The 14,729-nt window shown below is 39.6% G+C and overlaps 1 protein-coding gene across 4 annotated transcripts in view; it reads left to right on the top strand.

Annotated features, from left to right (window-relative positions):
- Nucleotides 1-14,729, top strand: part of LOC106091103 (uncharacterized) — a 316,167-nt gene that overhangs the window by 55,401 nt on the left and 246,037 nt on the right. For 2 of the 4 annotated variants that reach the window (XM_059360639.1, XM_059360637.1), the window contains exon 3: nucleotides 11,113-11,138. The exons of the other annotated variants lie outside the window; for them this stretch is intronic. The gene's annotated coding sequence lies outside the window, so the exon portion shown is untranslated. The remainder of the gene's footprint in view (nucleotides 1-11,112; nucleotides 11,139-14,729) is intronic. 4 annotated transcript variants of the gene reach the window in all.

Below are 14,729 nucleotides of genomic sequence, written 5' to 3'. Positions count from 1 at the left end.
AACTGTGCCAAGTATGGTTCAAATCGGTGCATAACCTGATATAGCTGCCATATAAACCGATCTTGGGTCTTGACTTCTTGAGCCTCTAGAGTGCGCAATTCTTATCTGAATGGAATGGAATTTCGCACGACGTGTTTTGTTATGATATCCAACAACTGTGCCAAGTATGGTTGAAATCGGTCCATAACCTGATATAGCTGTCGTATAAACAGATCTGGGGATTTGACTTCTTGAGCTTCTAGAGGGCGCAATTCCTATGCGATTGGGCTGAAATTTTGCATGACGTATTTTATTTTTTTACTTTCAACAACTGTGTCAAATAAGGTTCAAATCGATTCATAACCTGATATAGCTGCCATATGAACCGATCTGGGATCTTGACTTCTTGACCCCTAGAGGTCGCAATTATTATCCGATATGCCTGAAATTTTGTACGACGGATCCTCTAATGACCATCAACAAACGTGTTTATTATGGTCTGAATCGGTCTATAGCCCGATACAGATCCCATATAAATCGTTCTCTCTATTTTATTTCGTGAGCCCCAATGGGCGCAATTCTTATACAATTTGGCTGAAATTTTACACAGGTCTCCAACATATAATTTAATTGTGGTCCGAACCGGACCATATCTTGATATCGTTTTAATAGCAGAGCAACTCTTTTCTTATATCCTTTTTTGCCTAAGAAGAGGTGCCGGGAAAAGAACTCGACAAATGCGATCCATGGTGGAGGGTATATAAGATTCGGCCCGGCCGAACTAAGCACGCTTTTACTTGTTATTTGTTCTGATTCCATTATTCTATGTCCGTCTGTCTGTCTGTCCATCCGTCCTTCAGGCCCGTCCGTCAGATTTTTTTCAAAGTTTAGCACAATGTCTTCTTTAATGACTTCTACTATGTGTGCCGCTTTTGGTTGAAATCGGTTCAGATTTATTTGAGCACAAAGATACCCTCTATGACTCCTACAATATCTACGCAAGTTTAGTCAAAATTCTACATTTCAAATAAAAGTAAATTTTACTTTTGACGACTAAGTATGCATGCCCAATGCGGGATTTACAGCCTCTCTCTCTCTCTCTCTCACACAGCCTCTCATCATCACTTTGTTGTCTAGTGTTGTACTTCCTTTTCGCTTTTCTTCACTGTGACCTTTCCCACTCGAGTCCTCGGTACGAAGGAAAGGAACATGTGAAACTGAAGGCATCAACGTATGGTATATGAGCTCAGCGAAAAGTTCATAAATATTACCGTGATTGGTTGGATGTATTAGGGTGTCATATAATGGCAGCATGCATGGATATGCATAAATAATAATGGGAATAAAAGCACAAAACGTAACATAATTTATGATAAATAAACATAAAAAACCCCCACACGAAGAAGACGGCCAAACGACCGAACGACACAAAACTGTTTGATGATGTGCACGCAAGAAGATGCTGTGCGCTACACTGCTGCGTGCACACGAACAAAAGGAAGACACTACACTACACTTTGCCAGAACCAAAGAGGAAGAAAACACCAGAGTAATCCCTTGTGTGAAAGGTTGATGGACATTAAGGTGGTTAAAGATATTGTACGAGAATACCTCCTATCCTATGGAGGTGGGTATAAAAACCCTACACAATCTATTCAGGAACACCGGTTTAATGATTTTCGAACCTACAAAGAAACACCAATGGACTTTTATGCTATAAACTAGCTGGACAGGGCCCGCTCTACTGCGCCTTCTCACAAAAATGCAAATTTTGCCCATGAACATTTCACTAAGGAACAAGGGCAAACTTCTCACATATCAATGAGTGAGAGTTTAAGCTCAATGATAAGGGGCCTCCTTTATATGGCCGAGTCTGAACGGCGTGCCGCAGTGCAACACCTCTTTGGAGAGAAGTTTTACATGGAGAGAAGTTACTTCACAAATGTTGCCAGCATTGGGAGGGGAAAACCACCGCTGAAAATTTTTTCTGATGGTCTCGCCAGGATTCGAACCCAGACGTTCAGCGTCATAGGCGGATATGCTAACCTCTGCGCTACGGTGGCCTCCATGTACTTAGCCCTGAAAAAACATCAGCATCGTGCTCTACTCGCATATTTCTTTTTTTGAGCCCCAATAGCCATTGGTTTAGGGAGAGTTTATGTGGTGAGACGACCCCCAAACACTTGGCCTCAAAATTGGATATCAAATTCGTTTTCTACTATCAAATACCTATTATTTATTGCCATAGTAGGCAAACATAGCCGGTTTAAAGGAAGATTGGGGGACGGACCCTGAAATAATATCAGCATCGTGCTAGAGCACGATTTTGTTTGGCCCTATAATGTCAAGCATTTTGAAGGTGGCTATCAGGGCAACGGGTCTCGTTCAGATCCACCCTAATTAATTTTTGTTTGTTTTGGTTATCTGCATTCAAAATCATATTTGAAAGCTACCACTTGCGATAGTACATATTTAAAGACGCGCAGGTCTTCCTGTGCCTATCTCAATTTTAGGGTAAAAAGTGTACTCTACTACCAAAGACCTTTTATTGCTGTCCTTTTCTATATGGATCGGCGTTCATATATTTTTATACCCACCGCCGAAGGATGGGGATATATTCATTTTGTCATTCCGTTTGCAACACATCGAAATATCCATTGGCAGGCCTTATTAAGTATATATATTCTTGATCAGCGTAAAAATCTAAGACGATCTAGACATGTCCGTCCGTCTGTCTGTTGAAATCACGCTACAGCCTTTAAAAATACAGATATTGAGCTGAAAATTTGCACAGATTCTTTTTTTGTCCATAAGCAGGTTAAGTTCGACGATGGTCTATATCGAACTATATCTTGATATAGCCCCCATATAGACCAATCCGCCGATTTAGGGTCTTAGGCCCATAAAAGCCACATTTATTATCCGATTTTGCTGAAATTTGGGACAGTGAGTTGTATTAGGTCCTTCGACATCCTTTGTCAATTTATTTATTATCCGATTTTGCTGAAATTGGGGACAGAGAGTTGCGTTAGGCTCTTTAACATCCTTCGTCAATTTGGTTCAGATCGTCAATTTGGTTCATATAGACTGATACGCCGATAAGGGGTCTGCAGCCCATAAAAGCTTTATTTTTTATCCGATTTTGCCGAAATTTTGGGACAGTGAGTTGTGTTAGGCCCTTCGACATCCTTCGTTAATTTGGCCTAGATCGGTCCAGATTTGGATATAGCTGCCATATAGATCGATCTCCCGATTTAGGGTCTTCGGCCCACAAAAGCCGCAGTTATTATCCGATTTTGCTGAAATTTGGGAGAGTAAGTTGTGTTAGGCCCCTCGACATATTTTGTTAATTTGACCTAGATCGGTCCAGATTTGGACATAGCTGCCATATAGACCGATCCTCCGATTAAGGGTCTTGGCCCATAAAAGCCACATTTATTTTCCGACTTTGCTGAAATTTTGGACAGTGAGTTGTTTTAGGCCGTTCGACATCCTTCGTCAAATTGGCCCAGATCGGTCCATATTTGGATATAGCTGCCATATAGACCGATCTCTCGGTTTTAGGGCCATAAAAGGCACATTTATTGTTCGATTTTGCCGAAATTTGAGGCAGTGAGTTGTGTTAGGGTCTTCGACATCTTACGTCAATTTGGCTCAGATCGGTTCAGATTTGGATACAGCTCCCATATAGACCGATCTCTCGGTTTTAGGGCCATAAAAGGCGCATTTATTGTCCGATTTTGCCGAAATTTGAGGCAGTGAGTTGTGTTAGGGTCTTCGACATCTTTCGTCAATTTGGCTCAGATCGGTCCAGATTTGAATATAGCTGCCATATAGACCGATCCTCCGACTTAGGGTCTTAGGCCCATAAAAGCCACATTTATTATCCGATTTTGCTGAAATTTGGGACAGTGAGTTGCCTTAGAACCTTCGACATCTTTCTTTAATTTGGCCCTGATCAGTTCAGATTTGGATATCGCTGCCATATAGACCGATCACTCGATTTGGGCCCAAAAAAGCCACATTTATTATCCGATTTTGCTGAAATTTGGGACAGTGAGTTGTATTAGGTCCTTCGACATCCTTCGTCAAATTGGCCTTGATCGGTTCAGATTTGGATATAGCTGCCATATAGACCGATCCGCCGATTTGGGGTCTTAGGCCCATAAAAGCCACATTTATTATCCGATTTTGCTGAAATTTGGGACAGTGAGTTGTGTTAGGCCCTTCGACATCCTTCGTCAATTTACATCAGATCGGTCCAGATTTGGATATAGCTGCCATATAGACAGATCCTCCGATTAAGGGTCTAATGCTCATAAAAGCCACATTTATTATCCGAATTTGCTGAAATTCGGGACAGTGAGTTGTATTAGGTCCTTCGACATCCTTTGTCAAATTGGCCTTGATCGGTCCAGATTTGGATATAGCTGCCATATAGACCGATCTCTCGGTTTTAGGGCCATAAAAGGCGCATTTATTGTCCGATTTTGCCGAAATTTGAGGCAGTGAGTTGTGTAAGGGTCTTCGACATCTTTCGTCAATTTGGCTCAGATCGGTCCAGATTTGAATATAGCTGCCATATAGACCGATCCTCTGACTTAGGGTCTCGGCCCATAAAAACCACATTTATTATCCGATTTTGCTGAAATTTGGGACAGTGAATTGCGTTGTGCCCTTCGACATCTTTCGTCAATTTGGCTCAGATCGGTCCAGATTTGGATATAGCTGCCATATAGACCGATCTCTCGGTTGAACAATGGCTTGTAGTTATAAGCATTTGGTCTAAATCGGATGTTATGCCTATGCTGCTATGGGGCATAAGGTATACATTTTTCACTGGATTTTGACGAAAGGTGGTTCACATATATACCCGAGGTGGTGGGTATCCAAAGTTCGGCCCGGCCGAACTTAACGCCTTTTTACTTGATTTTATATCATGGCTCCCACCTATATAAAGGGTTCAGTCTGGTAAAACTTAACGCGTTTCTTTACTTGTTATAATTATTTGAGCTTTCTATAAACCTTCAGAAATGTTTACCCACTTTAATGTTCACACGTGGTTATGTGCTTGTTTTTGCGCATTAATATAACAGTGCAGGAATTTATGAGTTTCTCAAGGCTTAGCGTAGACAATTTTGATTATTAATTTATTGGGTATTTAAGGTAATTCATGGCCATGAATTATGAACTCAATTTGATGTCACTTCAATCCCAATCGATTATCTCAATGTTCTGCATAAGGACTAGAACGTGTCATAATTGTCTGCAAACGCATCAAAAATCCCCGATTAATGTTTCAGGCTTTTACCTGACAATAGGGAAAAATACGTTTATTTGCCAACTAACTGCTAAACTGTTTTGTTATGCAGAAACCTCAGGGAGGAGGAGGCTTATAATCGAAGGTGAAATTTTTTCGAATGGAAAGGAAAATGAGGCTAATAGAGAATAGAGATAGAGTAATCCCAAGGCAGCTGGTTGTACCTACCGGATTGGCCCGATGAAGTCATTCATCAGCAAGGGCTGCCGCCTCAGGGTACACCACACAGCTACAAAAACAGCGATAAACGCTAGTTTATTGGTCAAATACAGGGTGCACCAGGTAATCTCACTTATGGAAAGGTCAATAACAACAAAAGCACTTCAACTAATTTTGTTATTCTGTTTTTATTTGAGAATATAAAATCTCAATTTTTTAATGCAGTCTTGAAAATGACGTCGGCGGCCCCTGATTATGTCGATTTATCAAATTCGTTGTTGTTGTAGCTGTTTGTAGGGAGCAGCCCTTGCCGATTAAGGATTCATCGGGTCAATCCGGTACGTACAAACTGCTGCCATGGGATACGTGTCCACTCTTTGCAGCATATCAATCGGCATGTTGGCAATGTCGTCGCGAATGTTGTTCTTGAGGTGTGCTATTGCCGTGGTCGATCGCCATAAAATAGGAATTTCAAATAATTCCATGAAGGAAATAACATGGACTCAAATCTGCAGCGCCTGCCGGCCATTAAAGATCGCCTCTGAGAGAGAGATAAGGCGGTGGGTGAAATGTCGTCGCAACAAATTCATGCTGTGTGTGGTATGGCTGAAACCACACTCCCGAAATGAGATAACTCACGACATAATCGAATTACAGTCAGGAACGAGTCTGCGAGGAAGAATTTCAAAGCGAGCGCAGAAGATACATTTTTCCCTAGACCAGAGCATGATGGCAACTTACTGAATAGAGAAACAAACAAAGGGACTTCCCCTTGCTCCCACTCTCGACCGCTTCCCCGACCAACTAACCGATTGGGACAAAACTTCCATGAACTTCTTCCACTCACCCCATTTTGATTAAATTTTCTCTAAAGACAAAATTTCGAGGCAATTTTCTCAAAAGACAAAATTTTAACGAAATTTTCTGTAAAAACAAAATTTCACTGAAATTTTCTCTAACAACAAAATTTCAATGAAATTTTCTCTAACAACAAAATTTCAATGAAATTTTCTCTTACAACAAAATTTCAATGAAGTTTTCTCTAAGCACCAAATTTCAATAAAGTTTTTTATAAGGACAAACTCATTTTTCAAGTCTTTTACCTGTTAGGGCAAGATCATTAAATTTTACAATTTTTGTTTGTTTCTCTTTCGAGACGAGCTGGATGATCGGAGATGCAAATGGAAAAGGAAAGCCAACGATAGCAACACACATCAACCACTATGAGACTCGTTTCGCCTTTGGTTAGAAGACTTTTCCAACATATTAGGTGTGATGGCTTCAAGGGCCAATCGTTGGTATGTTGTGTTTGAATCGAATTAATTGCGAAAACGCATCTATGATACAATTACCACAATAACCAAGCTCGACAACCCTACCTATTAGCTGTACTTTTCCCAATGCATGTATTTTTGTGTAATGACAGACATTATCTTTGTGGCAAATTGCACTTCTTCCGTACTACACATGATTTTCTTCATCTGATGGAAGTTGTATTGGCTACATTGGAGCAACAGCGGGCTCCGAGTGCCCAGGTTCGAATCCTGGCCGGGCTCTGGTGAATTTTTAATTTTTCAAGTTTTTTGCTTGTTAGAGCGAGATCATTAAATTTTACAATTCTTGTTTGTTTCTCTTTCGAGACGAGCTCAATGATTGGAGATGCAAATGGAAAAGGAAAGCCATAGACAGCAACACACACCCACAAACTTTCTTTGAAATTTTCTCAAAAACAAATATACAAATTTCCTTTGGGAAAGGGTACTTAAAATACCCTCTCTTTTGGGAAAGGGTACTAAAACTACCCTATCCTTTAGGAAAGGGTAATAAAACTACATTAGGAAAGGACACTAAAACTACCCTCTTTTTTGGAAAAAGGTACTAAGACCCTCTCCTTTGCGAAAGGGTACTAAAATACCAACTCCTTTGAGACGGGGTACTGAAACTCCCCTTTTCTTTGGAAAATTAAACGGAAACTACCCTCTGCTTTGGAAAAGGGGTACTAAAACTACCGTCTATGGGAAAGGGTACTAAAACTTTCCTCTATATTGGAAAATGGCACTAAAACTACCCTCTTCTTTGGAAAAGGATACCAAAACTACCCTTACCTTTGAGAAAGGGTACTAAATGAACCCTCTCCTTTAGGAAAGGGTACTTCAACTGACCTCTCCTTTAGGAAAGAGTACTAAAACTACCCTCTTCTTTTGTGAAAGGGTATAAAAACTACCCTCTGCTTTGGAAAAGGGTACTAAAACTTCCCTCTCCTTTGGGGAAGGGTACAAAAACTACCCTCTCCTTTGGCAAAGGGTACTAAAACTACCCACTCGTTTGAGAAAGGGTACTAAAACCACACTCTCGTTTGGGAAAGGATACTAAGACCACTCTCTCCTTTGGGAAAGAGCAGTAAAACTACCCTCTGCTTCGGGAAAGGTTGCTAAAACTACCCTCCTCTTTTGGGAAAGGATACTAAAACTTCCTTCCTCTTTGGAGAAGGGTACTAAAACTGCCCTCTGCGTTGGGAAAGGGAAATAAAACTACCCTCTCTTATGAGAAAGGATAGTAAAACTGTCCCCTCATTTGGGAAAGGGTACTGAAACTACGCTTTCATTTGGGAAATGGTATTTAAAATGCACTCTCCTTTGGGAAAGGGTACTAAACTATCCTCTCTTTTGGGAAAGGGTACTAAAACTACCCTCTCGTTTGGGAAAGAGCAGTAAAACTACCCTCTCCTTTGGGAAAGGTTGCTAAAACTACCCTCCTCTTTTGAAAAAGGGTACTAAAACTTCGTTTGGGGTAGGGTACGAAACCTACGCCCTCCTATGGGAAAGGATACTAAGACTACCCTCTCCTCTGTGAAAGGGTATTAGAACTACCCACTGCTTTGGAAAAGGGAACAAAAACCACCCTCTCCTATAGGAAAGAGTAGTAAAACTATCCTCTCTTTTGGGAAAGGTTACTAAAACTACCCGCCCCTTTTGGGAAAGGGTACTAAAACTTCCCTCTCCTTTGGGGAAGGGTACTTAAACTACCCTCCGCTTTGGGAAAAAGTACTTTAACTTCCCTGTCCTTCGGGAAAGGGTACTAAAACTACCCTCTCCTTTGAGAAAGCGTACTAAAACTACCCTCTCCTTTGGAAAAGGGTACCAAAAGTACACTCTCCTTTGAAAAGGGTACTAAAACTACCCTCACCTTTGGAAAAGAGTACTAATCCAACCCTCTCCTTTGGGAAAGCGTACTAAAATAAACCTCTATTTTGGAAAGGGTAATAAAACTATCTCTTCAGTGGGAAAGGGTACTAAAATAAACCTCATCCTTGGGAAAGGGTATTGAAACTACCCATCCATTGGGAAGGGGAACTAAAACTACCCTGTTCTTTGGAAAAAAGTTACGAAAACTACCCTGTTTTTTGGGAAAAGGAACGAAAACTGCCCTCTCCCTTGGGAAAGGTGACTAAAGCTACACTCTCCTTTGCGAAAGGGTACTAAAACAACCCTCTCCTTTAGAAAAAGATACTAAAACTACCCTCTCGCTTGGGAAAAGGGTACTAAAACTGCCCTCTTTTTGAGAAAGGGTACTAAAACTACCCTCTCCGATGGGAGAGTTTTAGTACCCTTTCCTGTGTCAAATCCTTTGAAAAAGGGTACTCAAATTACCCTCTCCTTTGGGAAAAGATGGTAAAACTGGCATTTCCTTCGGGAAAGGGTACTAAAACTACTTTCTCCTTTCGGAAAGGGCAATAAAACTACCCTCTTGTTTGGGAAAGCATACTACAACCACTCTCTCTTTTGAGAAAGGGTACTAAAACCCTTCTTCTTTGGGAAAGGGAACTAAACCTACCCTCTTTTTTGGGAAAGGGTACTAAAACTACAATTTTCTTTGCGAAAGAATACTAAAACTACCCCTTCTTGGAGAAATGATAGTAAAACAACACTCTCCTTTGGGAAAGGGTACTAAACCTGCCATCTACTTTGGCAAAGAGTACTAAAACTACCTCCTCTTTGGAAAAGGGTACTATAACTGCGCTCATCCTTCGGAAAGGGTATTGAAACTACCTATCCATTGGGAGCGGATAACAAAACTACCCTCTCGTTTGGAAAAGGGTACTAAAACTACCCTTTCCGATGGGAAAGAGATACAAAACTACCCTCTTTCTGTGGGAATGGGCACTAAAACTGTCCTCTCCTTTGGGAAAGAGTACTAAAACTGCCCTTTCCTTTGGGAAAGCGTACTAAAATTGCCTTCTTCTTTGGGAAAGGTAACTAGATTTACCTTCTCCTTTGAGAAAATTTACTAAGACCACCCTCTTCTATGGAAAAGAGTACAAAAACTACCCTCTCCTGTGGGAAAGGCTACTAAAACTACCCTCTACTATGGGAAAGGGTACTAAAACTTCCCTCTCCTTCGGGATAGGGTACTAAAACTCTCCTCTTCTTTAGGAAACGCTAATAAAACTACCCTCTACTATGGGAAAGGGTACTAAAACTTTCCTCTCCTTCGGGATAGGGTACTAAAACTCTCCTCTCCTTTAGGAAAGAGTACTAAAACTACCCTCTTCTTTGGGAAAGCGTACTAAAATTGCCTTTTTCTTTGGGAAAGGGTACTAACAGTACCCTCTCCTTGGGAAGGGGAACTAACAGTACCAGCCTTTGGGAAACGGTACTAAAACTACCCTCTTCTTTGGTATTTTCTTTAAAGCCAAGATTTCAATGAAATTTTCTTTAAAGACAAAATTTGTAAAAAATTTCCCCCAAGGATATTGGACGAAGTTTTTGCTAAAGACAAAATATCAATGAATGAATGAATTTCTACTGGGTTGCCCAAAAAGTAATTGCGAATTTTTCATATAGTCGGCGTTGACAAATTTTTTCACAGCTTGTGACTCTGTAATTGCATTCTTTCTTCGGTCAGTTATCAGCTGTTACTTTTAGCTTGCTTTAGAAAAAAAGTGTAAAAAAGTATATTTCATTAAAGTTCATTCTAAGTTTTATTAAAAATGCATTTAATTTCCTTTAAAAAATCCGCAATTACTTTTTGGGCAACCAATATTTTGACTTAGAGAGAATTTTATTTTTATTTACTATTTATCCTTTGAAATTTGGTTTTTAGAGAAAATTTCATTATTGAAATTTGGTCTTTAGAGAAACTTTATTGTTTTTTGAGAAAATTTGGTCCTATTGTTGTCTTTAGAGAAAATTTCGTCAAATTTTTTTCATTGAAAATTGGTCTTTGGATAAAATGTTTTTGATATTTTGTCTTTAGAGAAAATTTGGTTCTAATTTTGTCTTTAGAGAAAATTTGATCCTAATTTTGTCTTTAAAGAAAATTTGGTCCTAATTTTGTCTGTAGAGAAAATTTGGTCCTAATTTTGTCTTTAGAGAAAATGTCGTCAAAATTTTGTCTTTAGTGAATCATTGAAATTTGGCTTTTAGTAAAAAATTTGTTTAAAAATATCTCGAAGGAAAAAATTTCAATAACGGTTTCCCTAAAGACAAAATTTCAATGAAATTTTCGCTCAAGTAAAAATTTTGCTAAATTTGGTTATCATTTTTTGTAAGTAAAATTTTAATAAAATTTTCTTTTAAAATAGAAATTCCAGTAAAACTTTTTCTACATTTTTTTATAAATTTTTTTATACTTTTTTTTTATTTTTCTTACAGATATACCTTCATCTCTGAAATTTTCGGTAAGTACTGCAAGTTTTTTTTCAAAAATCTCTTTAACTTCGTATTTAAATCTAAAAACTAAACCACTGAATAAATCAACAAGTCATCACCCATTAGTATACCCAAAGAGGAAGAATTTCAGTTGAAATTCCAACAGGAAATTTTACATGATTTGACATTGACAATAGGCTGTTGAAAAATAAAATACCTGTACAAACTCCATTTGGCATGCCTTTAAGCACAACACCACGAAATTCCCCTCATTCCTTTCATCTCCAAAGTAATGCAACCTTTTAAACAATATTTTGCCCCTTGAAATCTTGAAATAACTTTCCCCCCTCCCGCAAAAAAAAAGGTAGCATAACAATGTGGCCGCTTTTTGGGTAGAAAAAATATTTATCAATTTGCTAAAAATATCGCGAAAAACGTTGGCACATTCTTAACAAACAAAAGCCGGAAGAAAGAAAGGTAAACCCAATCATGCTACAAACATCATTACCATCGTCCTCATCACCATCAATAAATCCCCTCCATCAATAGGGAGTAGAATGGGGACGACTGAAAGGACGTCGTCTTCAATAATCGAATATCTTACAATAACAACAAAGCAATGAACGATGGTAGCAAGAGAAATTCCTTTTTGCCTTTTCAAGCGTGTTTTGTGTTCCTCTTACATTTTGTGTATGTGTGTGTGTGTGTATTTTTTTTTGTTTTTAATATAAACAACTGTCAGCGACAATTTATTTCGTTTAGTGCTCCTTCCAATGAAATGGAAAAACTCCGACATAACACGAAAACACTTTCGACTACCAAAACAATAACAAACGGTAGCAACAACAATAAAAACAACAGGGAATTCGCCCACACTTGAAACAAATTGTAGTTGTCCTTGCTGTAACCCTACTTACACACACTTACATCAGCAGCAGAGAGTTACGCGTGTTTCGATGTTTTGTGGAGAACCTTTTTTTTGGTAGCTGCCGCCTTTTCTGTTACGCTAGGTTGAGTTTTCTTTTTACAAAATTTAATAAACACAATAAAAGTGTTCGTTCGAAGTTGCCTTTTGTTTGTGCCAAATGTAATTTGTTTACAAACTCACATTCTAATGTTGTATGGGAGTCAGGATATGGGGCTTTCCATGCGTATTGAAAGCTCTACATTTAATGTTGGATCTTAAGTGTACTCCATTCTTAAAATACTTTATTTCATCCCGATATTCTCATGATATCTGATTTAGGGGTGTTTTCGGGGGTGAGGTGGTCCCCCAGACACTTGGCCCTGAAGAAATATCAGCATCGTGTTCTTCTTTTAAATACCATTTATTTAAACCCCATATTGCCATTGGTTTAGGCAATATGGGGTTATCATATTGGCATGGTCGAAAAATGTTTACCCTTTGGGGAGGGGTGATGCCCTTAATGCATGGTCCTACATTTGGATATCAAATTCGTATTCTACTTCCAAATACCCCATATTGCGATGGTCGGTAAAAACTTGCTGTTTGTGGGGTATTTTTGGAAAGGGGTAGACCCCCAGTAAATTGGTCCCGAAAGTGGGTATCAATTCTTGCTGTACCCCCCCAACACCTTTCGTTTAAGCTCCACATTGACATGGTCGGTAAATATGCTCGATTTAGGGGTGTTTTGGGGCTCGTGTTCTTCTCTAAAAACCCTCTTATTTGAGGTTATATTGCAATGGTCAGCAAATACTTCCAATTTGGGTGGTGCTGTGGGGGAGGGGTTGCCCCATAGGCACTTTTCCCGAACATTGATATCAGGTTCGTGCTTTACTTCCAAAGACCTTTCATTTGAGTCCCATATTGCTATGGTCGTAAATTTGTCCCCTTTGGGCGATGCTTTTGGGGAGAGGCGGCCCCCCAAACATTTGGGGGGCCGCCCAGATTCGAATGCTATACTCAAATAGCTTTTAGTTAAGTCCCATATTGCCATGATCAGTGAATACGTCCACTTTGCGGGGTGTTTTGGGAAAGATTCGTATTCTACTCGCAAATGCCTTTCGTTTGAGTCCCATATTGCCATGGTCGTTAAAAATGTCCGATTTAGGGGTGTTTTGGGGGTTGGGGAGGTCCCCCTTACACTTGGTCCGACAATTGGATATCAGATACGTTTTCTTATTCTAAATACCTTTCATTTGAGTCCTATATTGTCGTGATTGGTCTAAATATATGTTTGATATGTTTTAGGGTGGGGCAGCCCCCCTAGGTGTCCCATCCGAAATTTGGATACCAAAATTTTATTTTTAGGGTACTAAGGGTACTAGGGTACTACGCACCACCCATCTCCGAGATCTGGCGTTTCTGAAAATTTCAGATATCAAAACATGTAGTACCCAATTTTCACCACGGGATCTTTATGCACCATCTGTGAAAATTTCAAGAAGATCGGTTCAGCCGTTTTTGAGTCTATAAGGAGCACACAAACAAACAAACAAATCTACAAACACAAAATGATTTTTATACCCTCCACCATAGGATGGTGGAGAAATATTCGTCTGAGACCCCATACAGTATATAGTAAACCATACAGTATCTAGCCATGTCCGTCCGTCTGTCCGTCCGCCCGTCCGTCTGTCTATCGAAAGCACGCTAACTTCCGAAGGAGTAAAGTTTGCCGCTTGAAATTTTTCACAAATACTTCTTATTAGTGTAGGTCGGTTGGTATTGTAAATGGGCCATAGCGGTCCATGTTTTGATATAGCTGCCATATAAACCGATCTTGGGTCTGGACTTCTTGAGTCTTTAGAGGGCGCAATTCTGGTCCGATTTGACTGAAATTTTGCACGTGATCTTTTGGTATCACTTCCAACTGTGCCAAGTATGGTTCAAATCGGTCCATAACCTGACATAGCTGCCATAAAAAACCGATCTTGGGTCTTGACTTTTGGAGCCTCTAGAGGGCGCATTTCATATCAGATTGGAATGAAATTTTGCTCGACGTCTTTTGTTATGATATCCAACAACTGTGCCAAGTATGGTTCAAATCGGTCCATAACCTGATATAGCTGCCATATAAACCGATATTGGGTCTTGACTTTTGGAGCCTCTAGAGTGCGCAATTCTTATCCGAGGGAGCCTTTGTTATTAGATTAAGCTGAAATTTTGCATTAGGTGTTTTGGTGTGACCATCAACAACAGCGCCAAGTATGGTTCAAATCGGTTCATTAACTGATATAGCTCCCATATAAACCGATCTCGGATCTTGATTTCTTGAGCCGCTAGAGGGCGCAATTATTATATGATTTAGCTGAAATTTTGCATTACGTGTTTTGGTTTGACCCTCAACAGCTGTGCCAAGTTTGGTCTAAATCAGTTCATAACTTGATATAGCCGCCATATATGCCGAACTGCGATCTTGACTTCTTGAGCCGCTAGAGCTGCTATATAGACCGATTTTCCGATAAAGGGTCTAATGCCCATAAAAACTTTATTCTTCATCCGATTTTGCTGAAATTTGAAAGATTGAGTAGTTTAAGGCTTCCCGACAACTGACCCAAATATGGTTTAGATCGGATTATCTTAAGATATAGCTACCATATAGACCGATCTCCCGATAAGGGGTCTAAAGGCCATAAAAGCTTTATTTATAACCCGA

Source organism: Stomoxys calcitrans, chromosome 1 (genome assembly GCF_963082655.1).
Source record: "Stomoxys calcitrans chromosome 1, idStoCalc2.1, whole genome shotgun sequence".
In the NCBI taxonomy this organism is placed as follows: domain Eukaryota; kingdom Metazoa; phylum Arthropoda; class Insecta; order Diptera; family Muscidae; genus Stomoxys; species Stomoxys calcitrans.
Note: the sequence above shows the minus strand (reverse complement) of the source record. Positions and strands in the feature narration are given on the sequence as shown.